Source organism: Prionailurus bengalensis, chromosome B1, assembly GCF_016509475.1.
Source record: "Prionailurus bengalensis isolate Pbe53 chromosome B1, Fcat_Pben_1.1_paternal_pri, whole genome shotgun sequence".
In the NCBI taxonomy this organism is placed as follows: Eukaryota; Metazoa; Chordata; class Mammalia; order Carnivora; family Felidae; genus Prionailurus; species Prionailurus bengalensis.
In genome coordinates, this window is record NC_057344.1 from 51,551,492 (window position 1) to 51,559,838 (window position 8,347).

The 8,347-nt window shown below is 43.6% G+C and overlaps 1 long non-coding RNA gene across 1 annotated transcript; it reads right to left on the reverse strand.

Moving 5' to 3' along the window:
- Positions 1 to 1,453: 1,453 nt before the first annotated feature.
- Positions 1,454 to 3,255, reverse strand: LOC122467709. The gene is made up of 3 exons (XR_006293048.1): positions 2,892 to 3,255; positions 2,276 to 2,377; positions 1,454 to 1,807 (listed from the first exon to the last, which is right to left on the reverse strand). It is a non-coding gene; the product is annotated as an uncharacterized LOC122467709 (long non-coding RNA).
- Positions 3,256 to 8,347: the final 5,092 nt, after the last annotated feature.

An 8,347-nucleotide genomic window follows, 5' to 3' on the forward strand; every position in this document is an offset into this window, starting at 1 on the left:
GGATTTCCATTTCAAGGGAAGTGACTATGGGGACTGTTCTTTTCCTAGCTGTTTTGAGGCTTTAAAATTTATCTTTAAAACTCTTGGAAATATCCTGTCAGAATAAGCAAAAGGTAGATGAAATATTAAGAAGTTAGTTCATGTTATTGGGTATAGACTTTTCACACAACAAGCATTTCCGATACTTCTCATAGCTGTAAGCAAAGCATCAGAATTCACCCACTTAGCTCATATTTTTCTATGCCAGGAAGGGGGCTGAAATGGAGAAGCTTCCTCATTGCTGTGCTTTGGAAAACAGTGTGAAGTTGAGTTTCACTAAGGCTGTAAATGCATACTTTGGGGGCACTGGAAAGCATGTGTTCATATGAGGTGGAAGAGAGCAGAGATAAAGAATTTCCAGTGTCACTCACAATCCTGCCTAGCTTAACCACAATGCTTCCATGGCTGGTCCCAGAGTCCAGAATGGGAAACACAGCATATGCATTATCTTCATTCGGACCCTAAAGAATCCCCAAATCTCCCAGCACATCAATGAATGAATTCACACTTTTATCAAAACACCTTTGTATGAAGACATGCGTCCACACTAAAATCTCACAATGTTTATAGTGACTTTATTCATAATTGCTAAAAACTGGTAACAACCTACATGTCCATCATTGGGTGAATGGATAAACAGTGGTACATCCAGACAAAAACACTACTCTTCAACCATGGAGGAACAAATATAGATACATGCAGCAACACAAATCTCAAATACATTATGCTAAGTGGAAAAGCAACTGCATTCGGTATGATGCCATTTAGATGGCATTCTAAAAAGACAAACAGCAGGCACAAAGAATACATCAGTTGTTGCCAAGAGCTGAGGTTTGGGGAAGAGGATGGGTTCCCAGGAGCATGGGGAACATTTGGGGGGCGGGTAGGAACTTTCTATGCCTGCATCATGGTAGTGATTACACAGACATTTGTATTTGTCAGGATTCTTAACTTAAAATTTTTTTTAGTGTTTATTTATTTTGAGAGAGAGACAGGGTGCAAGTAGGGTAGGGACAGAGAGAGAGGGAGACACTGAATCTGAAGCAGGCTCCAGGCTCTGAGCTGTCAGCATGTCAGATCATGACCTGAGCCGAAGTCTGATGCTTAACTGACTGAGCCACCCAGGCGCCCAGGATTCTTAATTTTTTTTTAAGTTTTATTTCTTTATTTTGTGAGAGAAAGAGAGAGAGAGAGTCTGGGAAGGGAGGAGAGGGAGAGAATCTCAAGCAGGTTCTGTGCTGTCAGTGCAGAGCCCGATGTCGGGCTCGAACTCATGAACCATGAGATCTTGACCTGAGCTGAAATCAAGAGTCACACACTCAGCCTACTGAGCCACCTAGGTGCCCCTGTATTTGTCAGGATTCTTAATACCATACACCTTAAAAAAGTGAAATTACTAAATAAATGTATATTATACTTTTAAGTCAGACTTTTAAAAACGACTTTATACTTTGTACACTTCGAAAAGCCACTGATGTGAACCACAAAAGACTTGCCCGGTTTGTTGAAAGCGTTTCTGCTGTGATCTCAAGGGCCAGCCCTGTCGGGGGAAATGATTTTTGTTAATACTGTATTATTCTCTTCAGGCCGCCATAACAAAATGCCACAGACTGGGTGGCTTATGCAACAGAAATCTATTTTCTCACAGTTTTAGAGGCTAGAAGTCTGAGATCAAGGTGCCAGATTATTCTGTTCCTGGTGAGGGCCCTCTTCCTGGCTTGCACATGGCCAACTTCTCACAGTGTCCTCAGCTGGCGTTCCTCAGTGACTGTTCATGGAGAGAGGGAGAGATTCAGAGAGAGAAAAGGGAGAGAGCAGGAGCACATATTCCAGTGTCTCTTCTCATAAAAACACTAATACTGGGGCACCTGGGGTGCTCAGTTGGTTGAGCATTGACTTTGGCTGTCATGATCTCATGGTTCATGAGCTCGAGCCCTGCATCAGGCTCACTGCTGTCAGTGCAGAGCCCGCTTCATATCCTCTGCTCTCCTCCTCTCACATACTCTCTCTCAAAAGCAAACATTTTAAAAAACACTAATCGTACCACATCAAGGCTCCACTCTTATTACCTCATTTAACCTTAATCAGTTCTTTACTATTACTTGTAATTACTAGCCTTACTTAGTGGGACCCATCATCAAATAACAGCCACACTGGAGGCCAGGGTTCCAGCATATAAATTCTGAGCCCATAACACAGAGCAGACAGGACTCCAGTGCCCCCAAGGCCACAGTACCCATTGGGGTTCTTGCTCAGGTACTGCTGGTGGTAATCCTCCCAGTAGTTTGTATCTCCTGGATGTCAGTAGTGATCAGCCATAGCCATGCCCTGAAAGAACCTGTAGAGAGAAAGACACCATGAGGACCAGATGCCGGGCAGAGAGGGTCCCAAGGAGGGATGGGAGGCTGGGCTGTGAGGGAGGCAGGCACATGTGGCTTGGGGTGTGCAGTGGGTCTTTGCAGGCCTGTAACCTGTGGCTTCCCAGCTGGGTTATTCTGGGCACGCTCTCACTGGCCTGTGCCTCAGGTGACTGGGGTTTGAAATCTGGTTTCCTGACTCTAATTTGTGCACTCTACCCATCCCACCACTGCTGCCCCTGGTACATGCTAGGAGCCCTGGTTTGGAACCTGTGGGTCTATGTGAAAGGGACCCCAGTGCTTCTCAGGGTAAACAGCAGGGACATGGGGCTCTCTGGCTGCCCTGGGAAGAATGGGCATCCCTGAGGGTGGTAAAGCAGGGCTGCGGTTGGAGGGGATGAAAGGGCAGGGGCAGGATGAGGCGGGGAGGGCTACAGCCCAACTCAGTGCTGTCCCCTCTGCTGCCATTTCTGAACAGGCCCCCTGCCCACTCACAACTGGAAGGAGGAACACTGACTCGCTGTGGTTCTAGGGAGCATGGACTCTGTCAGGATGCCTTGGAGAGCACAGGCTTATGTGGGTCTCCAGACCCAGGAACCTGGGAGTGAGGTCAGGGGAGGACATGGCCTGAGGGCCTGTGTCGGCTCATCATCGTCCTCTGTGACCTACTTTAAGGCCTGGTGGCATCTGCTGCCAGGGAAAGCAACAGACACATAAACACAAATGGGGGAGGAAAGCAGAGCTATTTGGGGCAGGAGACAGATTAAGAAATAGACATTGTTCCCCATGGATCTTAGCCTGTTTCCTTTCCCTTTTGGATTTCAGCTGTGCCCTGATTCTTTCTTGTTACAGGCTTCTTGGAGCATCTGGGCACAAGGTTAAAGAGACTCGACCCTGTTACGCTGACTCCCATTTTGGACAAGGGCACACGGTGGGTCCTCAGACTTGTTTTTCCACGAGGAAAACTGCCTGTTTGCTGATAGCTCATTGGTATTTTGGAGGTGAAGTCTTTACATCTGTCAAAAAGGGTGGGTGAAATCTTTGTGTTCTGCATCATTCCACTGCCAGACTTTCCACTGAGCATTGTAACAACTTTCTGAATTTCCTTCCAGCCCTCTGTTAGCTCTAAAACCACAGGCCAGCTATTAAGGGAGATAACCCTGAGCATATCAGTTAGGAAGAGTCCCAGAAGGAAACAGAACTCCACTCAGAAGGTTCAAATGAAGGTACTTAGTGAAGGAACTAAGAAAGAGTTATGGGCATCTTAAAGGACCCACATGTAGAAGGCGTTCAAGAGACAGGTAACAGCAGTGAGTCACAGGGGCAAGGAGAGAAGGTATACTTACTGGAATCCAGTGAGAACAGCAGGTGTGGAGGAGGGGCACAGAGCAGGAACTGAGTCAAGGAGGGTCTCCGCCACTGGCAGCACAATGTCTCAATGGGAAGGGAGAGGGAGGAAATACCCCTAACCCTCTCACTTCCTGCCAGTATCTCCCATTGCTGAGGGCAAGCCAAGTGACCTTTACTATCCCAAGTGACTCAGTGCCTAGAAGTCAGCCTACCAGGACTCAGGGAAGGACAGTCATTAGATCTGCAGTAGGGAAATGGGGTACAAATGGAAAATAACTATACAGAGTCATCTAGTGCTTTATCCCAGAAAGCAGAATTGAAAGCTATAAAGGCATTCTTATTTTAGGGCTCATGAAGATATCAAGCTACTCATTAAGCTTTTTCATGTATAATATACTGTGCTCAGGACTTTGCCAGTGTTATATTATCTCATTTAACACTCATAGCAATTGTCTAAGGGAATTACTCTTCTTGCTTTCCACATTCAGTAGAGGATATGCCAGATATTGCATATTGATATTTAGCATCATCTCTGCCTTTCTAAACTCTCCCAAAAATTATAGAGGCTGAAACCTTGGGATTACATGTCTGAGAACTCCAGCAGCTTTCAAATTTGGATCCTTAGCCAAATTTCAGGAGGCAGAAAACAGGGAGAAACCATAATTTTCTCATAGCAGCTGTGTACAGGCATGCAGATTTTAGCAGATGATAGTTGTGAGGTTTTTGCCATCAGCTTTGGGTATCCTCCTGAAAATTGTCACTCTAATGCTGAAGAGAATAGTAAGATCATTGATTTGGGGGAACAGTAATTTCCCATGATTTTTGAAGTTTGCTAAGCTCTGGAAAGCAAGCAACTGTTTTTCCTGATGTTTGCACTCAAGCCCTTTTAATTGTTCTATAAACATCTATGTCTATGTCCTAAATCCCTTTCTGCTTGAGATAGTGTTTTCTGTTTTCCTCATAGAATCTTGACAGATGCAGCATTTGGTACTGGAAGTGGTTCCAGGAAGTTCAGCTACAAAGATGGAAATCCAAGATGCATTGTCAAGGCCTGGTTTGATTTGAATGCAATAATGACCTCGTCACTAGCAGAAAATGGGATTCAGGGAGTCCATGGTATGCAATGTCAGAACAGTTTCTGAAGTCATTACTTGTCATTCCTGGAATCAGTTACCTATTCAAAGAGACCAAGTGAATTTTGTGATAAAATGCTCTGGTGGAAGAGAGAAGTGCAAGGGTTAGTGTAATGGAATCCAATGGATGGCTTACAGGAAAAAAAAAATTGCCCTAAAAGAATCTCTTATCTATTGTATCAAAAATATGATCCAGAGTAAGTCCTGTAGGTGGCAGAATTACAATACAACTTGAATTCACAACTTTTTTAGATGCTCATGTGAAAAGTGATTAATTGGTAAAGAAGATGACCACAAAATTTGCCATGGGATATTTGGATGCATAAAGATAAATCAGTGTACTTTAAAACCCCAAATCCCACTGAGCATGCCTTTCTATCAGAGGCAGCACCTCCACGCCCTTCTGGGAAGGCCTTTTGAGGCTGGTAATGACTTAGCTGAAATAATTCTTTGTCCATGTAATGCTGATTCTCTGCAACCCACTCCTACCACTTTTGGTCAGAACCAAAAGTAGAATCATCCCAGTAGACTTTATAGGGGATAAGTTCAAATCTGACCCAGAACATAGTATGCACTAAAAGAACTATGAGCTCCTGGGTGGCTCAGTCGGTTAAGCCTTTGACTTCAGTTCAGGACATGGTCTCATGGTTCGCGAGTTCAAGCCCCACGTCGGGTTCTGTGCTAACAGTTCAGAACCTGGAGCCTGTTTCTGTCTCCCTCTCTCTCTGCCAATCCCCTGCTCACATTCTGTCTCTCTCAAAATATTAAAAAAAAAACTGCAACATTCTGCTAATGTATATCTGTAGAAACCTGAGGATTATATGTGAGAATGGATTCTAAAGAGGTTAGGAGAGGGATAAAGTAAAATGTGATTGGATCAAATTTACCAGTCTAGATGAACTTGAGAGAAATTCTATAGTCAAATGAGTTAGCTGAAGCAGCTGGAATGGCTCTGGCTGTTTGGTTGGAAAACTAAAACCTTGGACAAATAATGGCCTGTATGAAGTGGAAAATCCTTTGCAGAATATAAAAGAAAAAAAATGAAAGCCTTGGATAGGAATATCAGAATGGATTTATTAAGTGTGACCTGATTAGCCATCCTCTAGCTCTATCCCTTATATGAGTCCTGAGGATTCTGCGTTTAATTAGGCATTGAAAAATAATTCCCATGAGAAGCATCAGCATCTTCATAATACCTTGTTGTGACCATCATCTGCAGGCTGAAGATGCTGTGACACATGAACCATCTGGGGAAGATTGACTACACTTGGCCCCTTCTTCTGTGGAATAGGCAGCGATTTTTTATCATAGTAATAGAAATTTATTTTTGTATTTGGATGTACCCACCTTGACCACATATTTCTGCCACCCCATCACACATGACTTACTAAATGCTTAGTTATTCAGCATATGGTTTTCCATTTGGCATAACTTCTGACCAACTGGTTATAATGTAACAGAAGCGATGCCTGTGAGATTCACTAATCTTAAGATGAATCCCACCACCCAGAAGCAGCATGCCTGCCAGAACAGCGGAATGGCTTACTGAAGTTTCCATAAGTGAGCCTGCTGAGATCTAACAATGTATGAGGTTGGAGTGCTCTTTTATAAGGTATAGTAATATATTAAAAACTAGTTTCAACAGACTGCACCAATTCTCCTATGGCTAGAAAACATGGGTGTGTAAATCAAAGGATAAAAATGGGCCTGATTCCAATCACTAGCCACCTAATGATCCATTCAAAAAATGTACTTTAGGGGCGCCTGGGTGGCGCAGTCGGTTAAGCATCCGACTTCAGCCAGGTCACGATCTCACGGTCCGGGAGTTCGAGCCCCGCGTCAGGCTCTGGGCTGATGGCTCAGAGCCTGGAGCCTGTTTCCGATTCTGTGTCTCCCTCTCTCTCTGCCCCTCCCCCGTTCATGCTCTGTCTCTCTCTGTCCCAAAAATAAATAAACGTTGAAAAAAATTTAAAAAAAAGTACTTTGTTTCACACAACGTTGAGCTTTGAAGGCTTAGAAACCTTAGTTCTCAAAGGAGGAGTGCTTCTGCTTCCAGGGGACACAGTGGATCTATTGCCCTGTGAATTGAGACTGCTACCTGGCTGTGTGGGGCTTTCCATGTCATTGAACCAAGAGACAAGCAAAGAAAGAGTTAATGTGTAGACTGAAATGATCGACCCCAACTATCAAGAGAAGAACTTTATTGCAAGTAGAGTTTAGACAAGGAGGAGTCTGTGAAATCCTTCAGAGATGCTCTTAGAATTTCATTATCCAAAAGGAGAAATGGAAAACTATAGCAACTCAATACCGGCAAAACCACCAAGAGCTCCAAAATGAAAATTTGGGTTACACCACCAAGCAAAGAACCACTATCAGCTGAGCTTCATTCAAGTTGGATGAAGAAATTCACACATACTGGCTGTGGCCCAGGTTGTATACTCAAGAACTGTAGTAGCTGCCTAGATTTTCATATTTGTATATGCCTATTTCCCTTTTTTCATTCCTTTTCCAGGTGTTGGTGATCATTAAATTTATTATTTAGTCTTTAGAAACAAGATTGGGATGGCCGAGGAGGTGCACCATTCAGATCTGCTTTGAGAGAAAGTGGTGCAGGGAGTGTAGTTGATAACAGCTCTCAGCTGCTACTCCTTTGAATCCATCATGGCAGTCAGGGTGAAAACACCCTTCTTTTGGGCTGCACCCAGGCAATGGCTGAGAGTGACATGCAAAGGATACTAGATCAGGTCCGTTACTACTACTCAATGTTGCAATCTTTGTTCAAGATCTCCCATCAATTTTATCAAGACTTTCTCAGACCTGCAAGGGGGTTTGAAGACATCCTGCCTACTGTCACTTCCTCGCTTTTTATTCTTCCTAGGTACTTTCCCCAATAAATCCCTTTTACATATAATTCTGCATTAGCATCTGCTTCTTGGCAGATCCAAAGTGACACAAAGACATAAGTGGGAATTACTAAAGGAGAAATGATTATCACCCAGAGATGGATGATGTGATTTATGAGACTTTTGCTTCCCACTTTGGGGAAAAGGATCAGATTGCTTTTGTTTATATGAAGCATATTTGTATTATGCTTAGCAAAAAACTGCTATTGTTTTTATTCTTATTTTCTAGAATTTTTAACATAGTAGAAAGTTGCATGTGTATGCCAAGAAACCAAAGTGGTGTGGGTTTGCTAGATATAGTGTCTAGTAGCATTTGAAATTCAGTTCCCTAAAGCCTAAATCTCCATTTTTCTGTGTCATGGGATCTAGAAGCCTATGAATTGCTATTCCTAGCTCCCTTGCACTGACAGTTTCGATGTGATTCAAGGTCCAGTGAGGTACACTTGCTAATACTTGAGATGCAGAAGGAAGGCAGTTGCAGTGACAGCTGAAACTGGACTCCAGTAGAGTCTAGTTTTTACAGTGGCCTAACTCTTCATTCCCTCCTTGTCTTTAGCCTCAGAGC